We start from the raw sequence: 7,161 nt of genomic DNA, 5'->3' as shown, positions 1-7,161 counted from the left end.
CCACTGAATGTAATCCCTTTGAAAGTAAGTTCCGTAAATCGCATCATCTTTGTTAATTAAACATATAGCTTTCACCGGATCACCAGATTGGATGACAAATCTTTTTCTCGTAAAGTGGTGTCTGAGGCAGGAACAGAGGAACAACTACTGTGGTTACTATGTTTGCAAGTTTATCAAGGTGGTCTCCCAAAGAACTCCTACAGAGAGACTCAAAGTACGTTAAAAATACACTATATATTCATTTAATTATTATTATTGATTGTGTTACTATGTCTTTATATATATATATGTACATATATTAATTTATTTTCCTTTAATTCAAACCTGTAGACTCGATGGTTGGAGGAAAAGGTCATATGGCAAGACCAAATCAAAGCAATTCAAGAGTCTATAGCCGGATTTTTTAATGAGCAGGTCATCGATTCTAAGGGCGAGTTCTACTTCGACCCAACACTGCCATGGAAGCCAAGCTAGAGGATGAGAGGAAACTTATTATATCACAATAACTGTAACGCAATCTTTTTGTAATATATGCACATGAAATAATATAATGTAAAATACACATATGCATGCATGCATGTAAATATATATATATATGATGCATGCATATATATATATATATATATATATATATATATATATATATATATATATATATATATATATATTTCTATGCTTGAATTGTGTGATTTAATACGTTCATTGTGCTTGAACCGAAACATACTATACGCGCGTATAAATGTATAATTAGCAGCGTACAATACGACTTCGAAAACCTATTTTGAAAAGAAAACAAAAAAATGAAAAGAAAAGAAAAAAGAAAAAAAACCTTTAGTCCCGGTTCGTATTACCAACCGGGACTAAAGTTGCCGGCCATCGTGGCATGTCAGGAGGCACCTTTAGTCCCGATTGGTGTTACCCACCGGGACTAAAGGTCCTCCTTTAGTCCCGGTTCCTGACCCGGGACTAAAGGACCCCTTTAGTCCCGGATGCTTGCTCCCGGGTGGGGAACCGGGACTAGAGGGGGTTCCCCACCGGGAGTAAAGCTCTGTTCTCTACCAGTGGCAGCCATCGCCGTCGTGCATGAGGCTGAGGACGAGCAGGAGGAGCACATATTCCGGAGCAGGTTCCTGCCCGTGGACCTGCCGGAGTTCGTGTTGGCGGGCGCCGAGGCCTACGCGGACAAGGTTGGCGCTCATGGAGGCCACGCCGGGGGGCCGGTCCTACACCTACGGCGAGGTGGTACGGGACGTGGCATGGTTCGCCAGGGCGCTGCGGTCCGTGGGCGTCCGCAAGGGCCACGTAGTGGTGGTCGCGCTGCCGAACCTCGCGGTGTACCCCGTGGTGAGCCTCGGGATCATGTCAGCATGCGCGGTCTTCTCCGGCATGAACCCGCGCGCCATTGCTGCCGAGATCAAGAAGCAGGTGGAGGATCGGACTCGGAGGCCAAGCTCGTGGTCACCAACGAGGTGGCCTATGACAAGGTGAAGGACGCGGGCGTGCCGGTGATCGGCATCGGGGACGACATGGAGCGCCTCCCCGGCGCGATCAGCTGGGACGAGCTCCTCGCCGCGGCGGACCGCACGGGCGCGCCGGTGGTGGCGCTGGACCTAGTGCAACAGTCCGACCTGTGCGTGCTCCCCTACTCGTCCGGCATGACGGGGGTGCCCAAGGGCGTGATGCTGAGCCACCGGAACCTAGTGTCCAACCTCTGCTCCTCCATGTTCGCGGTTGGGGAGGAGCTGGTCGGGCAGGTGGTCACCCTGGGGCTCATGCCCTTCTTCGACATCTACTGCATCACCGGCATCAGCTGCTCCACGCTCCGGCACAACGGCACAGTGGTGGTGATGGACCGCTTCGACCTGCGCACGTTCCTGGGCGCGCTGGTGATGCACCGCGTGAGGTTCGCGCCCATCGTGTCGCCCGTGATGCTAGCCATGGTGAAGAGCCCCATGGCCGATGAGTTCGACCTCGCCCTCAGGTCCGTCATGACGGCCGCCGCGCCGCTCTAGCCGGACCTCCTCGCGGTGTTCGAGAAGAAGTTCCCGGGCGTGTAGGTGGAGGAGGCGTACAGGCTCACGGAGCACAGCTGCATCACCCTGACGCACGCCGCCGGCGACGACCCGTGGCAGCAGGGGCTCGTCCAGATCGCCAAGAAGAACTCGGTCGGGTTCATCCTACCCAACCTAGAGGTGAAGTTCGTGGACCCCGACACGGGTCGGTCGCTGCCCAACGCTACTGGATTCTGGTTCTTTGCCGAGTGATTGAGACATTCGGTAAAGGCTAAATTACTCTCGGCAAAGTCTTTGTCGAGTGCGGCACTCGGTAAAGAATACACGGCAAAAAATTGATCGGCAAAACCCTCTTTGCCAAGTGTCTTTTATCGGGCACTCGGCAAAGACTTTGCCAAGAGCCCGGGGGCACTCGGCAAAGAAAAGCGACCGTCACGGCGCCGGCCCCGTTGACGGTCGCTTTGTCGAGTGCCAACCCTGCAGGCACTCGGCAAAGATTTTTTTTAAAAAAAATTTCTTTGCCGAGTGCCCTCTATCCGGTCCTTGGCAAAGATGTTTTATTTTTTTTCTAAAAATTCTTTGCCGAGTGCCCCCTGGACGGCGCTCGGCAAAGTTTGAATTTTTTGTAAAAAAAAATTCTTTGCCGAGTGCCCTCTGGCCGGCACTCGGCAAAGTTTGATTTTTTTAAAAAAAATTCTTTGCCGAGTACCATGGTCATGGCACTTGACAAAGCTGGAAAAATGGTTTTCCAAGCGCCCATTTTTCCAGCTTTGCCGGGTGCTGTGACCATGGCACTCGGCAACGGGGTCCTTTGCCGAGTGCAACGCTCGGCAAAGTGACCCAAAACGACAATTTTTAATTTTTTTTATATTCCATCATGACAAATAAATTCATACAAACATATATCACATATATATATATCATTCATCACATATATATGTCATCCATCACATATATATCTCATTCATCCACACATCCATCCGCACATATCACATCCATCATAATATATATCACATATATAATAATAAGTGCTCAAGTCTATCCAAACAAATCCACAAGTCCATCACAAGTTCATCGAAGTCCACAAGTGCATCACAAGTATATCATAAGTCCATCATCAAGTGAACAACAAATGAAAAAAATACAACGTGCACTCATCTCGGCCACTGCGACTGTGGTGAAGGCCCAGCTCCATCATTCGGAGGTGTATGAGGTGGATTATTCGAACCACCGTCAGATGGAGACTGCACAAAGGAGAAAAGATTGCATGTGAGATAAGATTATTTGGATAGCTAATTTAAGAAGGTAGAGGCCATAGAAATAAAGCACAAGCGAAAGTAAAAAACTTTCATACTCACAGGAGTAGCTGCAGCTGCAGGACGCGGAGACGGAGGTGGAACCAACAGCCCAGCTGGCAGAGAGAAACCCACACGTTGCCCAAGCCCTTGTAGGAACTCCGTAATGTCCGTCAGCCTCTGCGCCTGGGCCTGCCACTTGGCCCGCTCGGCCAGTAGCTGGGCCGCCATCCTCTGCTGCCCGGCCTCCAGCTCCTGACGTTGCCTCATTTCTTGTTCCAGCTGGGCCTGCAATATTTCACTCCAATGTTTCAGTAATGCAAAGCTAATTAAGTTGTGTAAAGATCAATGTATGATGAGTAAAACAGGAATAACATCGAGTGCGTCGACCCGGTGCTGTGCAGCGGTCGGCTGTGTGCGAATGGTCAGGCTCTCGTTCGTGCTCCGTGCTCGGATCTAGGAGAGAGAGGGAGTAGAGGCCGTGTCGATGACGCCGTCGCCAAGCCAGAACCGCCCATGCTTCTTGCCTTGCCCCACCCTCATGACGGCCTCTCCATCGAAGTCCTGGGTGCTCGGATCGTGGTCTGGCCCATGGAGCGACCTCGCCACCTCAGTGTACTCACTGATGCGGGAGTGGATGCTTGGGTTCGTGTATGCCTCGGACGGGTCCTCTAGGTTGAAGGAGACGTCGGACGTCGCCTTGCCCTTGTGGGCCATACACCATGCCTGGAAGTCCGAGCCTGGCCACTATGTGACGCCGACTGCGAGAAAGACAGCATGATGATTAGAAATCAGGCAGAACTGAGCATCACAATAGATAAACGAATTCGCGTACCCATGCTTGTTTGTATCCGGCGAGGCTACGACTGCCTTGATGGTGTGCTGGACCTTGCATCTGCAAACGACGGTCCCGGGCATCCCTGTGCATCTTGAGGTACTCCTCCGTGAACCACCTGTCCACCATCATCGGCCAGCACTCGGGATACGCTTGGCACCACCAGAGAATCATCTACACGTCATCAAGTATTGGACATATAAGAAGATCAAATTAAACCAACTTAATCTCAAAACAAATCAATATTGATGTTCTTCATTTACCTTAAGGTACTGCTCCCGGGTCAGCTGCATCTCTCTTGCGTCTTTCTTGGTTTTCCTCTCTCAAAGCTTCGACCCAGGTTACGATGGCCTGGATGCGCACCTCGTGATGCATGTCGGTGACGAGTTTTTTACAGGCTTTGGTAGTCACCTACTCCGCCCTGGCCTCAAATCCCTCCTCACATCTATAATAAGTCTACATACAAAAGCGATGTATCCATTCATTATTTCAAGAAAAGTCCAATGAATACGACGTATTGAGCAATGTTGTGCGAGGGAGACTTACCCAAAACTCTGCCTTTACCCACGCCGCCTTGTTGGGGTACTCCGCATCGAGGGCGACAGCGTAGTGGTCAAACGAGTAGGCCGGCTCCGTCTTCGATGCGTATGTGACAATGCCGAGGAAGTGTTGCCTGCACAGAAGACCCAGGATGCCGTTGACTAGCCGTGCGCTACCACCCGACACAACCACCCAGTTTCTGCACAAGTGATTAAGAAAAATTATTAGTTTTTTTTCATCATATCATATGAAGTAGTGGTGATAACAAATAAAGTTACTTACTTTTGCCCTTCGGGGCGAATCACTGGGCGTTGGTGAGGAAGCGGAACCTGTGGGAGGCTCGCGGGACCTCGCAAGTAGACACTCGAAGAGGAGTCAGAGGAAGCGGAACCCGTGCCTGCTGCCTCACACTCATCGTCCTCGTGCGGCCCCTCCTCCTCGTCCGTCTGCCGAACCAGCTCCTCGTCCTCGTCCACGGGCGCCACCTCCTCCTCCAGCTCCTCCTCACGCGGCGTGGGAGGAGATGGCCCTCTCCTGCGGCTAGCGGTCCTTCTCCTCCTCCTCCTCCTCCTGTCCGATCCCTTCGCCGCCCCCTCCGCCTCCTCCTGTAGCCGGCGTGGTCTTTGGTAAATCGAGTTCACGGACCTACGACAGTCGTCCGCCATCTTTGTTCAATCACCTGCAATAAAAAAGAAAAACAAGACGTAATTAGAAATAGGTGCAAAGATGAACAAAACATAATTACATCGCATGCTAATCATCTCACTCGTCCGTCCTTGTTCACAAGCGTGTGTGACAAATGGACTGGACTGGACTGTTAATAATCCTACTGGATAACTCTAGGCCTGCTGTTGTAACAACTAACTCAATCGTACAACTTGCATGTTGCATCAAGACGTGCACACAAGAATAATGCACCTGCACGTTTTGTTTCTCGGTATGTTCCAATGAATCAAAGACTGATAATCACAAGAAAGAATCTACTCGCATCACTTGTGCACGAAGACGGCAAGAAATTGCTACGGATAAGGCATGCATTTCAAGGGCTTTGTCCCCCAACTGAAAGCTTGGCCATGCTCTTCCTATCGGTTGATGTTTAGATTAGTGGCACACCACAAAGAGATAGAAAGCTCGGTAGAGGCAGGCCAAAACAAGTCTAGCCGACTTTCAAGTAGGCCATCGCCTAACAGCAGTGAGTGCGATACGCAAACCAGATGAGCCTCGTCGGGTGTGCGATATGCAAGACATGTTGGTTAGATCAAAATCCCCACATGCCCAAAAGGGAGCCATCGGGACGTGCGGCGGCCATGTGCTGATTGGAATAAAAAGGAAACCAAGGTGTCCGTAGAACAATTTGGATCGCAGGTCACAAAAAAAGAGGGTATGCACAGCAAACAGCTTAGCATCTAGCCGACCTTATTATATCCCAAAGTAATAAACTGCCAATAACAAATTTGGTAAAAAAAAGTAAGAAAGGGGTCAAAACGACGGTGCCTATATTTGAAATCTTTGAGGTGGAAGTGGAAGTAGAATGAAGATCATAAAAAACTAGTTAGATACACAAATGACAATAATGAGGCTGAAATTGCTCAATAGAAATGATGTAGGAAATTGCTCTGAGCACAATTATTTTTTCTTCGAATGCTCTAAGTACAATCCTAGTCTTGGATATGATTATTATAAGCTCTTCTATGGTGGATGGATTTGATGGTCCCTGTGAAAAAAAGCCACATAGGCTGATTTGCTAGAGTAAGAGCCCGATCGTGCAAGTCTCCATTGGTGCTGATCGGGAGTGTCCAGTTGCAAGTATTCCAACAATACTTCAATTGTCAAGGTCCCCTTGATGTCAGCCACCCAACTTCTGTCCTGTAAAGCTTGTGCCACCGTACGTTGTTTCAGGGCTCTCTTTGGGAATGACCTTGATCAGGTTGGGAGCATGCTCTGCAATTTTGTACCAAAAGGCCTGCAGTGCAGCCAGAATTTAGTTGAAGTTACATTACCAACTGTGGTTTGTACAGCAACACCAAAGAACGTTTGGGCAATACATGGGACTTGCACTGGTAAACCTGCCCAAAGACGTCCCTCATCAGTCTTCTGTGCCCCCAGTCATCTAACACGGAGTGACCAGCCCAAAGTTTCAAGGTTATGAAGGCCTAGCCCCCCCAAACTGAATAGGGTTTTGAACCTTTTCCCATGAGACTATCAGCCACCTTGTCAATAAGAGGTAAGAGGTCAGACTTGGTGGGTTTGTGGAGAGTTAAAGGTAAGCCAAGGTAAGTACATGGAAAGTAGTGTTTCTGAAATAGTTCTCACCTCAACATCTCCGCACTGGATGGGCAATACTGAACTTTTGTTCATGTTCTGAGTCCTGAGGTATGGCCAAATAATTCCACGATGTGATTAATAACCTCAAGGTCAGATCTTTCAGGTTTTAGAAATATTACCACGTCGGGACTCACTTGGGTGACAATAAGAGAAA

The 7,161-nt window shown here is 49.2% G+C and overlaps 1 pseudogene; it reads left to right on the top strand.

Annotated features, from left to right (window-relative positions):
• Positions 1–989: 989 nt before the first annotated feature.
• On the top strand, positions 990–2,264 carry LOC136535048 (4-coumarate--CoA ligase-like 9; annotated as a pseudogene).
• Positions 2,265–7,161: the final 4,897 nt, after the last annotated feature.

The sequence above is a fragment of the Miscanthus floridulus genome, unplaced genomic scaffold (assembly GCF_019320115.1).
Source record: "Miscanthus floridulus cultivar M001 unplaced genomic scaffold, ASM1932011v1 os_2490_1_2, whole genome shotgun sequence".
Taxonomy (NCBI): Eukaryota; Viridiplantae; Streptophyta; class Magnoliopsida; order Poales; family Poaceae; genus Miscanthus; species Miscanthus floridulus.
The sequence above is the reverse complement of the archived record's forward strand: the minus strand, read 5'-3'. Positions and strand labels throughout refer to the sequence as shown.